General features: G+C 38.0%; 1 protein-coding gene across 18 annotated transcripts in view; it reads right to left on the bottom strand.

Annotated features, from left to right (window-relative positions):
• The window catches only part of LOC123878072 (heterogeneous nuclear ribonucleoprotein L), a 366077-nt gene that overhangs the window by 181612 nt on the left and 162587 nt on the right, over positions 1 to 21878 (bottom strand). The gene's annotated exons all lie outside the window — the stretch shown is intronic.

Genomic DNA, 21878 nt, shown 5'->3' with positions numbered 1-21878 from the left:
GAAAACCTCTAGGGTACTTGCCGTTGACGTAGACGTAGAATCATGAAAATTAGCAGGTAGGTAGGTCTTATAGCACAAGTAAAGGAAAAAATCTGAAAACCGCTTTGTGGTTACATCACAAAAAAAAATATATTTTAAAATGTGTGTTAAAATTCAAATTAAGATAACTATACCAAGTGGGGTATTATAATATGAAAGGGCTTCTACACAGTACATTCTAAAACAGATTTTTATTTATTTTTATGTATTATGGTTTTTGATTTATCGTGCAAAAAATACCCGAGCTCGGAACCCTCGGTGCGCGAGTCTGACTCGCACTTGGACGGTTTTAATTTCTCTAGAAATAAGGAACCCTAAAAAATGATGGCGCTTTAATGAAAATCGACAAAAAGTTCCAATTCTCCCAGTTGGGAAACTAAAGTGGAGGGGGGTCGAAATTTGAAAAGTTTCGTCCCGTATCGGCCCGACCAAAACCGTAGAAGACGAGATATCAAACTTGTAAACTTTCCGGAAGTAAGACGTATTCATCCTTGGTATGAAATTTAAAGTCTTTCTTTGGTAAGGTACGGTTGGCAGATAAGACAAGTTTGACATTTAAATTATTCAACGATTTTGAAACTTTGGCATCAAAGATTAATATCGAATTCAATCTATAAGCTGATCCTTTTGACGATCTCCCAGTGGTCAGCACTCTGGTCTTATCGGTAGGATGTTCTGGGTTCGATTCCCAGCGGTCCCAGTCAAAATAGACATTCAAAGTTACAATACTTCGCATAGAGCTGAAAATTTGTACGAATATTCGGACACCATTATAAAATGAAAGTCTCCATCTGACATTTGAAAAAAATCAATGTTCGTTTTTCAGCCAAACGGTAAGTTTTATGTTAAAAATAGGTTAGACAAAATTGCAAATCATGGATAAATTGATTTGAATTTATAACAAGTGTAAATTAAAAATTTTCAACACCCCCGACAAATCATTTTCAAATAAATAATTATGTATATCTAGGCAACGTCCATCTTGACAGCTTGACATTTGTCAATTGACACTTGAATATTATGAACCTAAGGGTTATCTAACCTTCTTTTCTACAAGAAAACTAGAAAATAGCTGATAACTTTTAAACGGCTGAACAAATTTTTTTGGATTATAGCTAAGAACACTCTCGATCAAGCCACCTTTCAAACAAAAAAAAGTAAATTAAAATCGGTTCATTCGTTTAGGCGCTACGATGCCACAGACAGATACACAGATACACAGATACACAGACACACAGATACACAGATACACACGTCAAACTTATAACACCCCTCTTTTTGGGTCGGGGGTTAAAAAACGGCCAAGTGCTAGTCTCGCGCACCGAGGGTTCCGTACTCGGGCATTTTTTTCTGACATTTTGCACGATAAATCAAAAACTATTATGCATTAAAATAAATGACAATCTATTTTAGAATGAACAGGTAAAGCCCTTTCATATGATACCCCATTTGGTCTAGTTTGTTATTTTATTTTGAAAATTGAAAATACTTCTTATTCGTTCATGAACACAAATTAATTATTTTTTGTGATGTCACCACAAATTCACAGTTTTTGGATTTTTTTCCTTTACTTGTGCTATACCTACCTACCTATCTGCCAAATTTCATGATTCTAGCTCAACGGGAAGTACCCTATAGGTTTTCTTGACAGACACAACAGACGGACAGACAGACAGCAAAGTGATCCTATAAGGGTTCCGTATTCTGTACACTTTTTTTCTAAGATTCTTTATAAGCATTGGACGCCATTACAAAACAGCAATTCAAATTCGAGTCCAACTAGAAAACTTTTTTCAGCAAACTTTTTATGCTAACCGTACGCCCATATCTCGCCAACTATTTGATTGTGTTATAAAGTTTTACAAGGAAAGGTAACGTGATCCAAAATCTAGAACGATTTGTCGGACAACAAAATCTACTTGTTTTCAGATTTAAGCTGAAAGTTACTCGTAGTTTAGATTTAAGCTTTAGCTGTAAAAGATGCGCTTTTAGAATATCAATATCTACCAGCGGTGCTTTGAAATACGTATTTTAGTTAAAACTTATTTAGACTCCTCTTTTGTATGTGAAAATTGTTTGTGAAAATCAGTTTTAGCTTGTTTATGGTAAAGGTTTGGACACACAAAGCGCGGCAGAACGTCAAATTGTATTTTTAGGGTTCCGCACCTCAAAAGGAAAAACGGAAACCTTATAGAATCACTTTGTTGCCTGTCTGTCAAGAAAACCTATAGGGTACTTTCCGTTAACCTAGAATCATGAAATTCGGCAGGTAGCTGGCTAGGTCTTATAGCACAAGCAAAGGAAAACATCCGAAAACCGTGAATTTGTGGTTACAGCACAAAAATTAAAATATGTTTCAATTTTCAAGTAAGATATGCGGGGTATCATACGAGTATGAAAGGGCTTTCCCTGTACATTATAAAATAGATTTTTATTTATGTATAATTTTTTTTGATTCATCTTGCAAAATGTCGGAAAAATACGGAATACCGAATACGGAACCCTTAGTGCGCGAGTATGACTAGCAATTGAACGGTTTTTTGATTGTATTTTTCTCTAATGACGGCTGGGCATTCGGAAAGCATCGATGTCTTTTTCGTCGCAAACTCCTCAGTGCTTGAAGACCAAAGCAGTGCATGTTGCCATTGATTATGTATGGATCCGAGAATATTATAGGCCTAATAAGAAAGCTCAGAGTTACTCAGCGGACGAGGAGAAATGAACAGAAGAAAGTCAGAAATGAGGAGATCGTTTTTAAGTAATATCCGGTTTATTTTAAAAAAAGCGTGCCACAAAAAGCATAGTTCGCCAGTGTAAACTGCTGCTTATATCAAAGTAAGCTTGTAGCTCAAATAAAAATATCATAAAGCTGGCAGGCCGGAGGCAATAAGCTGCATGTAGTTGCAAAACTTTAAATATTGTATCAAAGCCAGCGCCCGCGCGTTGCGGTCAATAAATCAATATCGGACACTTTATTTAACGTCTATATCCGTTATCGTACTGCCCCGTCTCGCCTGCGGGCCGTTTGCAGAGTTAACTCGCTGTAACTTGGGAAATATATTGTTTTTTAATCTTCACTATTTGAACTCACTTTAACAATGAAATAAAATATCACGAGGAAACCTACATGCAGCGGCGTGCATAGAGTTCCAAGCTAGGGTAAGAATTACTTATAGATAAGGTTTGCTCGATTGCCCGCCTGCTCGTTTGCTCGCTATTTTTTATTTAAAAAAAAAAGTACATGTAAAGTTTATTTGAAAAAAATAATATTTCTATTCCATTCTCAATCCATCAGCCCACTACTGAAAACGGATCTCCTCTCGGCCGAAAAAGAGTAGAATTTAGACCATAATCCGTCACGCTTGCCAAGTGCATTTTTTTTCTTTATAAAAAGAATATTAGCCATTTATAATCATGACTAACATTCCCCTTTTCCCTCCAACTAAGCATTAAGCTTGTGCTAGGAGTGGGTACGACAATAGTGCAACGGGTAGGGTTTGAACCGCCGACCTTTCGGATTTCAGTCCGCTCCTATAACCGTTGAGCTATTGAGGCTTTAATTGGGATTGAGGATTGGCAGAGACGTTTGAGAAAATCATGGAGAACTCTCAGGCATGTAGGCAGTGGCGTACAGGTCATAGAGGCATAAAAGCAATGATTAGCTAGCTTGAAATATTCTGCAAATAAACTATAAAAAAATAGCTCAATGGTAATTCTTCGACATGACATTCCCTAAATAGCTAACCCATCTATAAGTAATGCTTACCCTAGTTTTACCATGCTTCGAACTATTTGCACGCCACTGACTGATACACTTTTTTTGCACCGTAGTGTACAGTGTAACCAAAGCAGCGTGGCTTCAGAGCATTATTGCGAGGCCGAAATAAAAAAAAAAGTCTCCTTTGATACCTCCTTTGTGCGGATATCCTTTCATGTACCGCTGTGCGACCGCCATTTTGAATTTCAAACCTGACTGATTCGCGTTGTAAGAAATATTTAAGCGTTTCCTCTATCAAAAACTGGTCAAGTGCAAGTCACAATACATAAGGTATGGTTCCGTAGATATGCTAGTCGCAAAAAATTTTGGCAGTCACTATTTTTTAAACCGTTGTTCTTTTTTCTCAAACTCTGTCTAAGAAATCTAATAACAATTGAAAACCTAGGATATCACTAGAGGGGTTAAATCAAGCCCGGTAAGAGGTTTCGGCTGTGGCTAGTTGCCACCCTACCGGCAAAGTCGACCCGCTAAGCGATTTAGCGTTCCGGCACGATGCCGTGTAGAAACCAAAGGGGTAAGGGTTAGAAGGAAGGAGTATTAATTGAAATTGAAAAACTACCATACCCCCCTTCCAGGTTAGCCCGCTCCCATCTAGGACTGCACTTTTTGTTTTTTTAAATGGCTGTGACACACAGATAGACGGACTGGACGAAACTACTATTAGAGTTCCATGTTTTACTTCGGGACCCTAAAAAAGAACTACTACGGCTTTGTAAGCACAAGGGAAATTCACATGCCAAGCTGTAGTCGAATGAAAGAAAAAAGAGGTGATATCAACGTAGGTACTCAAATTGCTGGTTATGGAAACTTGTGAAGTTTTCTCTGTTACTAAAAAGATTTTTAAAAGTGCTAACGAATAGTCTGTAGGGTGTCTAACTGTGGGCATGCTACTTTTGTCGTACAAGGATGACCGCTGGAGCGCAAAAAATCTTAAGTGGAGAATCGCATAGACAAGAAAGTGTAGTGTGGGGTGTGCCCTTCAGCACGATAAACCAACGATACAGATTACAACAACTTCAAGACTAACTAAGCCACCCCGGCGGTCGGCAATTTCACAAAATTATCTCTAAACAAAGAACAAATACGCAAAATTTGAAGTTTCTAGACCCAGTTATTTGTGCTGTAGTATGTTATTTTAAGATAACATAAAGTTGGTGGAAAGTGGTTGGATGAAGACGGCTGAGGACAGGGCGTGGACTACAGACCTCTACTGGCGCTCATAGGGAAGACCTATTTCCTATAGTGGACATACACAGGCTCATAATAATGACTTTTTGTCGTTTTGTCACCTTCATGTATGAAAGGCCGGCAACGCATTGGCGTTTCCTCTAGTTCTGCCAATGTTCATGGGCGGCGGTAATCACTTAACATAACGTGAGCCACCTGTTCATTTGCTCGCGATTTCGTAAAAAAACAATTCATCTGCGAAAATACCATCGTGTGCAAACGCTCTTTTTGTTTGTTTTGCAAGTTCGCATTGACATATTGCGTGTTTAGATTATAATTAACTGACATTGTGTTCGGTAACTGCGGTTAACTTGTACAGTTAGTTGCGCCGCAATTTACAATTTGTCTACCTCAATAACACCATGTCACAATTAGGGTTAGTTTGGAATCAGACGCAACTAACCGTAACATGAATAAATTGAATGATTTGTTTTATATTTTATTTATTAATTTGCATTCGTGTGAACCAGTGGTAGATTATTTTGACGATTCAAAAGCATTTGTAAAAAGTTCATTTTGTATTTGTATTTATTTATTCTTCGATTTAGACCTACACAAGTGTAAATTAAAAATTTATAACACCCCCGACAAGTGAAGGTTACAGTAACTAGAAAAGAGCTGTTAACTTTCAAACGGCTGAACCGATTTTCTTGGATTATAGCTAAGAACACTCTCGATCAAACAAAAAAACTAAATTAAAATCGGTTCATAAGTTTAGGAGCTACGATGCCACAGACAGATACACAGATACACACGTCAAACTTATAACATCCCTTTTTTTGGTCGGGGGCTAATAAGACTACAAAATATGTTGTAGGATCTAAATAATACTAGTTAATAACTAAAAGTTCTCTGGAGGAGGCCTTGACCTGAAAAGGGTTCTTCATAAAAATATTATTGTACCTACTAAAGTTAAGATATTTAAATCATTTACTTTAATCATCTAGTTAGTACTCTAAGTTATATTTAATAATCTCTATTGTAAAAATATTTGTGAAGAAATAAAAGGCTTTTTTATTTTTATTTTATTTTATTTATTATAATAACTAAAATAGCATAAAAATTAATAAGTTACCTAAGCACTTTGTCCTTGCCACCTCACCTTTTATTTGAATACAAATCTATTCTATTCTATATACATGTCATCATGAAATCCGTAACAGAAACAAAGTGAACGACATAGCTCAACGAATTAGCCAGCTGAAGTGGCAGACCAGAACAGATAGCCACTGGGGCAGACGTTTTCTTGAGTGGAGACCGCGTAGAATAAGAATTTATCAACGTTGGTGAGAAGTAACATCTTATACTGAGGGCACTGAACCCCTTACAAAGCAGTAGCCCTCAATCAAGCCCCCTATTGACTGTCACCCATCAATCAATGTACCTACCCCACGTAGAGTTATAGGTACAAATCGCGGCCAGGTACCGGCATGGCGTGCAAATGGTCCCCGTTCAATTATTTATATGCACAGCTCTCACGGAAAGGTGTATCGATACCTATTCTATTCTCGTAGATATACTATTTTTAGGGTTCCGCACTAACGGGTGCTAACGGGAGCGTAGACTCCGCTGTCCATCCGATCGTCCGTCTGTCTGTCAGCGGGCTGTGTCTCGTGAACCGTAACAGGCACAGAGTTGAAATTTTCACAGAATGTGCATTTCTATTGCCGCAATAACAACAAAATAATAAAATTTCAAAATGGACGCCATGATAATTTCAAAAATTTAACAAGTGCAAATTAAAAATTTATAACACCTCCGACAAGTGAAGGTTACAGTAACTAGAAAAGAGCTGATACCTTTCAAACGGCTGAACCGATTTTCTTGGATTATAGCTAAGAACACTCTCGATCAAGCCGCCCTTCAAACAAAAAAAAAAAACTAAATTAATATCAGTAATTCATTAGCTAAGTTAGTATATTCCACTTAAATTCAACATGACGGCTGTATGGTGGCCATTTTCAAATTCGTTTTTTTTTTTAAACTTATAAGTTGGTTTTTTTGCAACGCAGTCGTGTTATTAACAGAGCTCTCTCCGTCACTTACTCCATACAATCGTAGTTCCCATTTCATTTGAATATTAAGCAACCAAAGTCCGTGAAATTTTGCAGACATAGTCTAGAAACTAATATCTGTGTCTGTGGTGTTTTAGATTTTTCTAAAAATATATAGTTTTAAAATTACAGGGGCTCAAAGATTTGTATTTTTCTTTAAAAAAAGGCCCAACTTTGTGCTCGTTTTTCTAGACAACGAAGCAATTTAATGAAATTTGGAAAAACCACAGACCTAGAAAATTTAATGAATATTATGTAGTAAAAAAATTATCGTTATATATTTTATATTGTTATAATTATGTGGGAACTACGAAAACCAGAAATTACACCCAGAAATCTTGAAAATTTCGTGCTGTCTCGATTTGTGCAAGCGGGGTGGTGAGGTGCGGGGGACGACCAACCCCCGACGGTGACGGGGGGCGGAAACTGACAATCTAAACTGGTCTAAACACACGGGCCACATTGAAACTGCACCAGACTCTAAACTTGTGGATAGGTCTACTATCTAGACCTAAATACACTGGTACATTTCAACTTGCGTTAGACGTATACGTTACCTACTCAGACGTATGCCTGTAGGTAATAATATGTCTCATGTTCACTGGCAATAGCGCATGCATCAAACCCTGCAACTCTCTTGCAACCTCTTCCTCACGCAACACGCGCAGCTTAAATATTATAATTTTTGACAATGTATAGTATAATGCCATATCACAGGTCACTCTCTGATTTATTGCTAACAATTTACTTCCAAATGCAAAGAAATCTAAGTGTGTTCACACTGCCCAATACCAGGACCTTAAATGACATAAATTCATTCAAATAATCATATGTTTAATGTTGTAAAAAAAAAAAAAAAAGCGAATGCATGGTCTTTCAGGCCAAAGGGAAACCAGTGCCCTCAAACGTACCACCCATTAAGTTATACGGTACCCCCTTAAAGAGGGTGTTTTCAGTTCAAATACCTAGGGCATCTGGTGTCTTTTGACCTGAAAGACGATGCTGACATAGAGAGAGAACGCAGGGCATTGTCTATTAGAGCGAACATGATCGCTCGCAGGTTTGCTCGTTGTACTATTCCTGTAAAAGTAACGCTCTTTAGAGCTTACTGCACTTCTTTTTACACGAGTAGCCTGTGGGTGGACTACACGCAGAAACAGTACAATGCCCTGCGTGTCCAGTACAATAATGCATTCAGGATGCTATTGGGCCTGCCTCGTTACTGCAGCGCGTCGGGTATGTTCGCGGATGCGCATGTGGATTGCTTTTATACTACCATGCGTAAGCGGTGCACATCCCTGGTGCGCAGGGTACGGGCTAGTTCCAATGCCATCCTGAGGGCATTTGCTGACAGGTTTGATTGTCAGTACCTGAACCATTGTCATATGGTGCACATGCTGACTAATCAAGCCTGTCTTAGATATAGTATTAGGATTAAGTAATTAGATAGATATAAGATCACTAACATTAGTTTTAAGGTGTGTTATTACTAACAATTATGATCAATTTTATGGTCGAAGTAAAGGATTTTTATTTTATTTTTATTTTATTTTATATGTTGAAAATAAAGGAGAACCCTGTGTTTTTCGGGATAACGTTAGATGCAAAGCTTCTATGGAACACCCATATATCAACACTGGATGGTAAACTCAGCTCTGCTGCTTACGCTGTTATTCGACGGATACTGACGTGGAAACTGCAAAAATTGTATATATTGCCTATTTTCACTGTACTATGTCTTACGGAATCTTGCTATGAGATAAAGCGGTAGATATTGAGAAAAAATTGTATTGCAAAAAAGGACAGGACGTGCAATTTATAATTTAAAACCGCGCGCTGCCATACAAGAAAACATAAGGAAATAGGTACCTATTCTTATAGTAGCTTCTAAATATATTTACAACTGGCTGATGCCCGCGGCTTCGCCCGCGTGGACTTAGGTTTTTAAAAATCCTGTGGGGTCCTTTCATTTCCCAGAACAAAAGTTGCCTCTCCATAATAACCCGTCCCCGGAATGCAACTTGTTTCTGTACCACGTAAAAACATTTAATCGAATGATCCTTTTCAAATCCCGAGGGATCACCAGGATTTAGGAATGCAATTTCTTACAGCATCAGGGTTGAGGTCAACGACAAAGTATTTACTTGGTATAGATACCTTCAATATCAATTAATAATCGACATTAGCTTTAGTAGTCAGGTCTCCTGCAACATCAGGATTGAGGAGTTGGAACCAAAATTTTTTATTGAACAATGTCGCAAAAAACTACCCAAAATTACGCAGTTAGGTTACCTGCCAAATTTCATGGTTTTGAGTCAACGGGAAGTACCCTAGAGGTTTTCTTGACACACACGACAGACAGACAGATAGACAACAAAGTGATCCTATAAGAGTTTAGTTTTTCGTTTTAAGGTACGAAATCCTAGAAAACGTAGGAACGGCATTCCGAACCAGTGGTAAATTTTTCTGACCATTCAAAAACACTTTGAAGTTTACCTAAAAGTTTACAGGAATAAAAATTAATCATTGTATTCCATTCCATTTCATTCTATTCCATTCTGTTCAAAGATAAATAGAAAATAAAAATATTTGTCACCGAAACAATAATTTACGATACATCAACCAATATCAATTTTACTGATGACAATCTGACTATTACCAAAGTGAATGACTACTATAATATCTATTATATACGACTAATATAATATGTATTATAAATTGTGTGCCGTTTGCATTCTCACTAGGTTCTCATTAAGTTTGTTTTATTTGGTTAAACTTTCTGGCATTTATATTGTTATGACGTTTAATTGGCAAACAGTCTGTTTATTGGCTGAAACTCAAAAAATCAGCCAATCACAACAAAGAAAATATTGTAATAATGATTGATGCAGCTTTCTGTAATTGAAAACAAAATATTTGACATTAACTTGAATGTGACAGTGTTTTCCGAATAGGGTTGCCAGAGGCCCCGTATTTTACTGGCTACCCCGAATGTCAGGATAGAGAAACCGGTAATTATGAAAATAAAATACGGGGCAAATAAAACTAAATATTTTTAGGGTTCCGTAACTCAAAAGCAAAAAGAACTCTTATAGGATCACTTCGTTGTCTATCAGTCTGTCTGTCTTTCCGTCTGTCCGTCTGTCCATCTGTCCTTCTATCCGTCTGTCATGTGTTCATGAACAAATATTAGTATTTTCAATTTTCAAAGTAAGATAACATATATCAAGTGGGTTATCATATGAAAGGGCTTTACCTGTTCATTCTAAAACAGATTTTTATTTATTTTTATGCATAATTTTTTTAATGCATAACAGTTTTTGATTTCTCGTGTAAAATGTCGAAAAAATACCCGAATCGGAACCCTCGGTGCGTGAGTCTGACTCGCACTTGGCTGGCGAAACCGAACACTGACGTTATGTCCAGTAGAAAGAATATTTTCCTTTTGCGGCAATGCGTAGCCGAAACCCACTCGATATTGATCATGGTCGTAGCCAAGGCGGCGGGACTTGGTTTGAGGATGTTAGCCTTTTTTTATACAAGTTAGCCCGTGACTTTAATCTTTTCTAGTGGTAAGTGATGATGCAGTCTAATTTCTTGGCCGTTAGGGCCATACTAACCATATAACTAGCCATGACCGAAGCCTCCCACCAGACCAGAAATTTAGAAATGGCGACTGCGCCTGGGAAGCCGTCAAAAACCTAAGCCTAAAATAATACTTACACTATTTCTTGCATTTGCTTACCAATTTTTTTTTGGAAATATATCAAACATTTCGCGCTCACTTCACTCGCGCTTTGAATTTGTATTACTTGGTGTAAGCCCCGCAATTTCGTTTGCATGAATTTAGAGTTTTAAAAATTCCGTGGGGGATTTTCCGGGCTAAAAAGTTTATGTCTGGGATGCAAGTTACCTCTGAATAGTAAGTACCAAAATTTTGGTAAAGAAGATGGGCCGTGAAAGGGTAACAAATAGATAGGCAAATAGATATACTGTCGTATTTGTAATATTAGTATGGATAGGGAGCTTTAAAAATAAAATCTTGCTATGGCTAAACTCGTTTCCCTTTCACTTTAATTCTTTCTGTATTGAACCAAAAACACTTACGCTCACTGCGCTCGCGCTTTTTTATTGTTGTATTTTATCTCACTGTCAAATTGAAAGGCGAAATTCCACTAACCAGGTAATTAGCCCATAAAGTTGAGCGAATGTTTTTTTCCTCATGACAGGATTCAGTTCCGGCCCTGATAAAACCTCTCCCGAAATCGATTCCTGGCTACGGCCATAGTATTGATACTGTGAAGGTGGAATTACAAGTTAAATGTAAATTTAAGTTAAAATGCAAAGATTGTATGCATGAAATGTATAACATTTTGCTTTACAAAACTAGAGTTTTTAAAAGCTATTTAAATAAATAAATCTTTTATTTAAAATCACATTGCAAACACAGTTCACCAATCAAGACACGGCAACATACAGAGAAAAAATACAAAACTTACAAATAAACTGAAATATCTAAATAGGCTTTCCATGCATTTCAGAGAGAACCACCGTCTATTTCTTCAAATACTTCAAATTTTTAAATTTCTTCAAATCTAAACCCCGTATTTTTGATGGTGGTAGCCTGTAAATCAAAAAGAGGCAGGTGGCAACCCTACTTGCCACATGACATTACAGAATGAAAAATTGTTTTCATTACTCGGTAAGCCTACTGCCATAGTTTGACAGAAAGTGTGACGGTAGTTGTGACCTCTGATTGGCCGACTCTCTTTCACTATTTGCTAAAATTGATGATTGCAACAACAATTTTTTCTTTTTTGTAATCAAAAACAGAACACGGACGTCATACAGGTTGACTAATTGCAATCATTTCTGACCGGCTAACATTGTTCCGCTAGTGGCTCAAACTCACTGTCGCAGCAAGAACATGGTAAATTCAGCCAATCACAGCAATTAGAATTGGTTATCACAAATGCACCGATCTAGGAACCGAGAATGCACGAACCAGGGCAGATAGAGATGAGAACAATAATATCATACGTAGGAAATCGACGGGGGATCGTTGACAATGATCCTCTTAATTTCGACGTGATAGATCTAACAATTTGTTTATGAATAAAATAAACGAGAAATCTTAATACAACCATCACGTATTCGATTTATCTCGTATCTAAAAATAACACAGATAAATCTGAAGTTATTTCACTCAATACATTATGTATATACAAGTCTCATGTTCAAGTCCTCATGTTTTTATGTATGTCATAAATAACACCCACGCGAAACAGGATATCGTATCAATCATGAAATCATTTCGTTCCATCTCACACTCCCTCTATCTATTCTTATCTATTTAACTATGCCTATATCTATCATGGCTGTGTTAGCATAGTGATTAAGAAGCGGGAGGCTTCGGCCGTGGCTAGTTACCAACCTACTGTCAGAGCCGTACCGCCCAGATTAAGCATTCCGGCACGATGACGTGTAGAAACCAAAGGAGTATGGATTTCATGAAAACTGTCATACCTTTTCCAGGTTAGTTCGCTTCTAACTTAGACTGCATTATCACTTAACACCAGGTGAGATTGCAGTCAAGGGCTAACTTGTAAAATTAAAATCGGCCTTCTAACGGAGGATCTTCGGCACGCAACTCTAACTTTTCGGAGTTATACTTTTTAAGTAATATAAAAAAAAAATTGCTTTAACGGTGAAGGAAAACATCGAGAGGAAACCAGCCTGAGAGTTCTTCATGATATTCTCAAAGGTGTGTGAAGTCAATCCGTACTTGTAAAATATATCTACATTTCGTAGCGAACGCCGTAGGTATAGCTACACTGAGCGTAGCATCTGCCTGCTACAAACTACGCCGTTGTAGCCTAACCATCGTAGCCGTAGCCACGTAGTAGGTTGGTAGAGGCTCTACATAAAAGCGTTGGACCTCCTCTCCCACTAGGTGGGCAGACGTCATCAAAACAGTTGCATGGAGTTGCTGGACGATGACAACGCAAGACCATGGCATGTGGAAGTCCCTACAAGAGAGCTTTTGTTCTGACCTTAGGTGCTTTACCTTATGCGTGTTCTGATATACACTTGACCAGGTTTTTATATGTATATAAATATATCAAACTGTTCATTTATAAATAATCAGTTGACTTATATTATGAACATCAAATAACTATTACTAGTACTATACAACAATATTTCCAACTTCAACACAAATAAATCCAATTGGAAATGTGATCGCAACACGATATAGCACTGGCGCGGTGAATCGGCGCCCTGATTGATCCTATAACACCCAATACGGGACTTATTTGAGTTATTTGTGACCTACACAGAATCGCAGACCAACGTCGAATTTGTAGAATTCGATAAAAAGGCAATAGCAAGGAAATAAAGCAAACACAGCAATTTTATCATCCCACCAGAAAGCTAAAATACCTCTTGGATGTTGTTCTTTTTACCCGACTACGGCAAAGCCAAAAAGAAGGGTTATGATTTTAGTCTATGTATGTATGTAGGTTTGCATTTATGTGTATTCCACCGTAGCGCTGTAACTACTAACCCGATTTTTATGAATGAGGTGTCAATCGATTCGTTGGGTACGGACCCTTAAGATGAAGTACATTGCATTCGTGCATTCGTTTCACTATTTACGAGTTAGTTACCCATCCCAAAAATCCGTTTATAAAATAACTGTACCTCTTTCAAGAAGCGTTTGAAAACTGGAAAGCAATAATAAATAAAACAGAAAAGAAGGCAGAAAAAGAACACTAAAAAATTAAAATGAACCAAAACAAAAAGAGATTTATAAAACAGGCTTCGCGCGCAAATCAGCTAATTCATCAAACAGAGCCCAGTCAAATACATAATGCATGCGCGGCCTTATTTCCCACGGGGATTCTCGGAGATAAAAAAAAAAATACAATAACAGTCATTTTTGATTACCTGGAGTCCGAGCGAATAGCCGGATAGTGGTTAATATAGGTGAATATTTAGCAAAGCTAACGGGTTCAAAACTTATATAACAATACTACTAATAAAAATAATAATCGTTACAGCACATAAGCCACACATTATAATTTATTAGATTATAATATTAGATATTCATTATTTTTCTTACTTGTCTTAATGTACCTTAATTTTTATATCGTTAGTCTTTTTGTTTTGTTTTTATTATATTATAATTATTTTATATTTAAATTAGGTTATGTAACTCGTAGTCCGTGACCTCACTCTCCCACTGAAAACCAGCGGTGCAGCTTGCTGCAGCATTATGCTGAGTCGGGAGACCTATATTTGGTCACATGTGACATTTTAATTTTAGTATAATATTATTATGTAGATGTTAATTCAATTAGTTTTAAGATATATTGTAATAATAATGTTAATAGTGATCAAATAAAAAAAGTTTTCTTTCTTTCTTTCTTTACTATAAATTGTTACAAAAACGTAATTTATATGAAAGACCAACTTGGAATTTCTGTTATAAAAAAAACCCTACAAGTTTCTATAGACCGTCTCCAGTATGAAAGATATCTCTGTACCGACTTGATGATGCTTGCAACTTCGACAAAATCCTTGGGTCTTTGGGTTTCCAAACCAAAAACAATCTATGTCCTTTCCCCGGAATCAAGCTATATCTGCACCAAATTTCGTCTAGCCGTAAAAACTTAGCAGACAGACAAACACACTTTAGCATTTATAATAAGTATGTATTTACAGATTAGGCAGGCCGTTTTCTGATTTTCCTTTGTCGCAAGAACCAACTCAGTTATGGGTTATGCCTGTAGCAAGGAAGAGCAATAAGCAACAGAATTATGTTATTGCTAGACGATATGACAACTCTAATCAAAGTATTCTTCTAAAGTGGGCTCTACACTCGCGGCGCGAATCACGAGTGTAGATGTTGTTCACGCCTCTGCGTTCGCGCTTCGCGCCTTTCCCGATCAATGTCTGTTTTTGGTCCGCGTTAAAGGGTTTGCGGCGCGAAAGTGAACGCATCGTCAACGTTACGAACAAAACTTGCGAGTGTGAAGGGACACAGTTCACGCGTGGATCGTAGCATATATTCACGGCGTGAAATAACGTCGCGACTTCGCGTGCGAGTGTAGAGCCGGCTTTAAGTGGGCTCTACACTCGCGGCGCGAACGGCCGCGAAAGCCCGCGACAACTGCGAATCACGAGTGTAGATGTTGTTCACGCCTCGCGTTCGCGCTTCGCGCCTTTCCCCGATCAGTGTCGGTTTTTGGTCCGCGACAAAGGGTTTCGTCCACAGTCACGAATAAAACTGTGAAGATTTGCGAGTGTGGAAGGGACACAGTTCACGCGTGGATCGCGGCATACATTCACGGCGTGAAATAACGGCGCGACTTCACGTGCCAGTGTAGAGCCGGTTTAAAAGAAAACTAGTAGCAACATTGAAGCACGTCCTCAACTCGAGCCGCAACTCTCAAGTTCACGCTATATAATTGTTGTAGCTTCGCCCGCTCCGCTCCGCTCCGGTGATTTCTTGACAACTTCAGTCGGTTGTTTCAAGTTCCAGCAACTTGCAGCTTGCAACAAGTTTCGTAATTAATTTTGCACTATTTCGCATCGTAAATTTTTGCTCACAATGCGTTTTTGTTGCTAAACGATACAATGAATTTTTATTAAAAGCTTTTCATTAGGTTACTTTGTTCGTATGAATCGGGGTAAACGATCTGTATGAAAGCTCCATATGATTGTTAATTTTTAGAGTTCCGTACCTCAAAAGGGAAAAGGAACCCTTATAGGATCACTTCGTTGTCTGTCTGTCTGTCGCGTCTATTGGGTACTTCCCGTTGACCTAGAATAATGAAATTTGGCGGGTAGGTAGTTCTTATAGCACAAATAAAGGAAAAAATCCGAAAAACGTGAATTTGAGGTCACATCATAAAAAAATTATTGAAATGTATTTATTCATATTAATGTGAAGTATCCTATAGGTTTTCTTGACAGACACGACCGACAGACGGACAAACAGACAGACAGACAACAAAGCGATCCTATAAGGGTTCTTTTTCCTTTTGATATACGGAACCATAAAATTTAAAGAACAATAATAATTATTATACAATAAATTTACTGTTCATTTCTGAAAACAACGAAATGTTCAAAATTGTCATGACACTTCCGCTGCAACTTGCAAAATTGTGAACTGAACAGTCGCCAACGGCTGCTTGCGGGTAGTTTAAAATTACTGCCACAAACTTATGTTTCAACTTCTCAACTGCTATTAATAGACAAACTATTTTATTATTTACTAGCTGATGCCCACGACTTCGTTCGCTTGGATATAGTTTTTAAAAATCCCGCAGGAACTCTTTGATTTTCCAGGATAAAAAGTAGCCTATGTGCTAATCCAGGATATTATCTATCTCCATTCCAAATTTCAGCCAAATCCGTCTAGTAGTTTTTGCGTGAAGGAGTAACAAACATACATACACACACACACACACACACACACACACACACAAACTTTCGCCTTTATAATACTACTAGTGTGAAGTGTGACTAGCTGATGCCCACGACTTCGTTCGCTTGGATATAGTTTTTAAAAATCCCGCAGGAACTCTGTGATTTTCCAGGATAAAAAGTAGCCTATGTGTTAAACCATGGTATAATCTACCTCCACTCTAAATTTCAGCCAAATCCAGTAGTTTTTGCATGAAAGAGTAACAAACCTACACAAATACAAACAGACGCACTTTCGTTTATAATATTAAGTGTGATTAGCTTATTCTCGCGACTTTGTCCGCGTGGACTACTCACATTTCTAACCTGTTTAAACCTCATTAGGGTTCAATTTCCAATCCAATCCTTTCTTAGCAGATTTCACGTCGCCATAGTTATCTGCTGCATGCCAAACAGCCCAAATCAACCAGTAGTTTGAGCTGTGCGTTAATATATCAATCAGTCAGTCAGTTACCTTTTCCTCTGATATCTTTCAAAAGAAAAACAAGCAAAACAATATCCCCCAAAATTAATATCAATGTAGCGTCTTATTACGAAGTTAATTCTTTGCAAAATAACAAAACAATTTAACATAATGACGACACTGTTTATGAAAAACATTTGAATTAAGTTATAAGCGGCAGTCGTTTATTATGAACAAAATATTCTAGAATTTTAACGAAGGAACATTATTACCTTAGGAACAAGCTTAGGAACTAATGTTAGAATTCTGAAAATTCTTTCAGTGACATCTTTCATAAAGGCTATAAATTATATCATGCGGACGAAGTCGAGGCAAAAAGCTAGTCCACTTTAAAACTCCGGAAGGTCGGGGGCTCGATCCAGGACACAAGTCCCTAACTTTTTTTTTAAATAAAAAATATCGAGCAAACGAGCAGTCGGGTCACCTGATGTTAAGTGATTACTGCCGCCCATGAACACTTGCAGCACCGAGGAACCGCCAATAAGTTGCCGGCCTTTCAGGAATTTCTTGGTCCGCCCCTTGAATAAACCCATGTTTTAATCTAGTGGGAACTTTTTGTGGTTATGTGCGTTTTAAGTAATTCAATATCACTTGCTTTGACGGTGAAGGAAAACATAGTGAGGAATCTGCATGACTGGGAGTTCCCCATAATGCATAAGCTACTCGTATGGTTTGATTAAAAAAAATGTAAAAAGCCCTTATGAACAAGTGTAAATTAAAAATTTATAACACCCCCGACAAAGTATTTGAGTTTTCCAAAACATCATTTTCACACAAAATAATTATGTATCTAGGCAACGTCAATCTTGACAGCTTGACATTTGTCAATTGACATAATATTATGAACCTAACGGTTATCTAACCTTCTTTTCTACAAGAAAACTAGAAAAGAGCTGATAACTCTTAAACGGCTGAACCAATTTTTATGGATTATAGCTAAGAACACTCTCGATCAAGCCACCTTCCAAACAAAAAAAAGTAAATTAAAATCGGTTCATTCGTTTAGGCGCTACGATGCCACAGACAGATAAACAGATACACAGATACACAGATACACAGATACACAGATACACAGACACACAGATACACACGTCAAACTTATAACTCCCCTCTTTTTGGGTCGGGGGTTAAAAACAAGGATCATCAAGAACGATCTGACATTAATTTATTCAACATCAAAGGAAAAACACAAACCGGCCGCTAAGTACCAGGGCGATATTTTCGCACAATAAAAAGCAATTTAGGACAATCGTGCAGCCCCGTCAGTGGAAACATAAGGAATATTCACAGAAAGAAAAAAACCAGCCAAGTGCGAGTCACACTCACACACCGAGGGTTCCGTACTCGGGTATTTTTTTCGACATTTTGCAAATAATTCAAAAACTGTTATCCATAAATAAATAAAATCTGTTTAAGAATGTATAGGCCCTTAGTCAGGCAGTGCATTTCATATGATACCCCACTTGGTATATTAATCTTAGTTTGAAAGTTCAAAATACTAATTATATTATTTGTTCACGAACACATTTTTTTGTGATCTAATCACAAATTCACGACTTACGGACTTTTTTTTTATTTGTGCTATAAGACCTACCTATCTGCCCAATTTCATTATTCTAGGTCAACGGGAAGTACGCTATAGGGTTTCTGAACAAACCCGACATACAGACAGACAGATAGACAACAAAGTGATCCTGTAAGGGTTCCGTTTTTCCTTTTGGGGTACGGAACCCTAAAAATAACGTCAGCCATCTTTTTTGCGGAAGTTGGGTTGATTATCGTGACAATAAATTAAAAACGCGAAGTGGAGTCAATTGTTAGTGAAATTGGGGCGATAAGAGACATCGCCCGGCGACTTTTTAAAGAGATACAGTCGCGCTAATCTAGAACGTGAAACAATTTTTGTGTGATGTAAGCACAATTACATCTTCGGTTTTCGGAATTTTCCCCTTTACTTGTGCTGAGACCTACCTACCTGCCAAATTTCATGATTCTATGACAACGGGAAAATTTCAACTCTCTATCTATTATGGTTCACAAGATACAGCCCGCTGGCCCGCTGACGGACAGACAGACGGCCCAACAGCGGGGTCTTAGTAATTCGGGTACGGAACCCTAAGAGTATAGTTGGCTCAGAGTGCATCATAAGCTGCCAAGTCAACGCCAACCCCTTTAGTTAGAGAGTCTCACAGACTCCGCCACTTCGCGTTATCCCTCAACCACCTCTACACTGCAGAGTGGAGGGGTTAATTTTTGATGTAAAGGTATGGGCACAGTTACAGCGATCTCGGTTTCAATCACACTAATATTATAAAGAAAAGAAAGTTTGTGTGTATGTTTGTGTGTGTGTGTGGTATGTGTGTGTGTGTGTGTGTGTGTGTGTGTGGTATGTGTGTGTGTGTGGTATGTGTGTGTGTGTGTGTGTGGGTGTGTTTGTGTGTGTGTTACTCCTTCACGCAAAAACTACTAGACGGATTTGGCTGGGAATGGAGATAGATAATATCCTGGATTAGCACATAGGCTACGTTTTATCCCGGAAAATCAAAGAGTTCCCACGGGGTTTCGAAAAACCTAAATCCACGCGGGCGAAGTCGCGGGCATCGGCTAGTATTATATAGCACAGATCTTAATGACTTCGACGAAGATTGTCTGAAGATGTGTGTGAAGGAAGACGGCTGTCAAACAGCACGAGAGCTGGCTGAAAAGATCGGCTGTGCCTTCAAGACCAGCTTATCTTCTAAGTCTTGACACACAAGTGTAAATTAAAATTTTATAACACCCCCCGACAAGTGAAGGTTGTGAAGGTTACAGTAACTAGAAAAGAGCTGATAACTTTCAAACGGCTGAACCGATTTTCTTGGATTATAGCTAAGAACACTCTCGATCAAGCCACCTTTAAAAAAAACGAAATTAAAATCGGTTCATTAGTTTAGGAGCTACGATGCCACAGACAGATACACACGTCAAACTTATAACACCCCTCTTTTTGGGTCGGGGGTTAAAAATAGGTCACTACCTGCCAAGTCGATGCCCAAACCCTTTAGTTCTAAGAATCTCACAGATCCCTAAGTCACTTGACGTTCCATCTCAAGTCTCCACCACCACATCATTCTAAATCTGTAGAAATAGATACTTCGAGCTACCCGTGCAAAGTCGCGGCGAGTTGTTAGCTATTTCAAAACGCATCTTTATTTCATATAGGCCTTTTTCCGTCAGGAAAATCCACCATGGATACCACCGGCCACGGGAGGAGCATGGTGGTCATGTCGGACTCCTACCGACTAAAAACCTCACGAAGTTCCATCCCACCGCTGCCGACAGAGCACAAGGGACCGACAACGCCTAGGCCAAGTTAAATTGGCCAATTTGTATTTAAAAATCTCTAGTACCTTAAACGCGTCCTTACTTTAAAAAAGAGGCCCCACAATGTTCGAGGCCCCTTTGAAACGTTCCTGACAACAGTATTAAGGGAATCCTTGATTAAAGCGCGACGTAAGCGCCCTCTTCAGCGATATGACGTCACTTCTTCACCCCATAGGAACACTCCACGTTCCGTTGACTTTTTAATGAGCTTAATATGAATTTTATGCACCTTTTTAGGGTTCCGTAGCTCAAAAGGAAAGAAGGAACACTTATAGGATTACATTGTTGTCTGTTTTTCCGTCTGTCGTGTCTGTTAAGAAAACCTATAGGGTACTTCCCGTTGACCTAGAAACATGATGACAGATAGGGTCTTATAGTGAATCTGTAGTTAGTCACAGAACGTGACTAACTACCGGTTGACCGGTTTTTTCAACCGTATATATGAATAGTGTTAGTAAAATAGCAAATAATTATATTCTTTAACCGACTTCCAAAAAAGGAGGAGGTTCTCAATTCGTCGGAATCTTTTTTAATTCAATTATTAACATGCCACGAAGCTTGTTATTACTCCATAAAAGTATTATAGAATTTTACAACCCTGTAAAGTGCTATGTTTTATTAGCAAATTTATTCATTGCACCAAGCTATTAAAGCTATTACAAAATTAGTTTACATTGCATATTCAAACAATAGCACTCCCGCCCTCGCATAAGAGGTGTTAACTCGCCGAAAGCTCAATTGGAAATGACTCACACGAGAATGGGCTGCTTTACAAATTTGAATTTGGAACAACCGTTTGACCGCTGTAAATGAATGCGTTCAGAAATTAGGCTTTGAATTGTGAGCTTTTATAATCTGTTCAATTTGCATTCATGAATTTTCATTCGTTGCATTTTCGCGGTTACATTCGAATGGCCTTTTAATAATTTTGGGTACAACTTTATGACTCAACGTTTGTAGTTATACAAATAACTAAGTATTTATTTATTTGATCTAACTATTATGGCTCATATACCCAATAATGATATCTATTTTGGAAATTTTTATCAGAGTGCGTTAGAAATCCAAAAATCCAAACAGCTACGGTCATTACAGAAATCTACTGTCAAAATTTAAAGTTTGTAAAAGTTGTTTGTAATTTAAAGTTTTTGGTTTGTAAAGTTTAAAGTTTGTAGGAAGTAATCTTTGGAACTACAGAACCAATTTCGAAAATTATTTCACCAAAAGAAAGCTACATTCTTCCTGAGTGACATAGGTTATATTTTAGTTTCGAGCACCCGCCCGTGCGAAGCCGAGGCGGATCGCTAGTTTTATTACGATTTGATTCAAGCTCATTGATTTTCTTCAAACATTTGTAAACGTCAACAAGTGCCGTAAGATCGTGTCGCGATAAGGCATTGAGGGGTTGCCGTGTAATGAACCCCTGGCAGCGTCCGCCGGATTTCCTGTTTGAATGCTT

The sequence above is a fragment of the Maniola jurtina genome, chromosome 25 (genome assembly GCF_905333055.1).
Source record: "Maniola jurtina chromosome 25, ilManJurt1.1, whole genome shotgun sequence".
Lineage (NCBI taxonomy): Eukaryota > Metazoa > Arthropoda > Insecta > Lepidoptera > Nymphalidae > Maniola > Maniola jurtina.
This window is presented reverse-complemented; position numbering and strand designations above follow the sequence as displayed.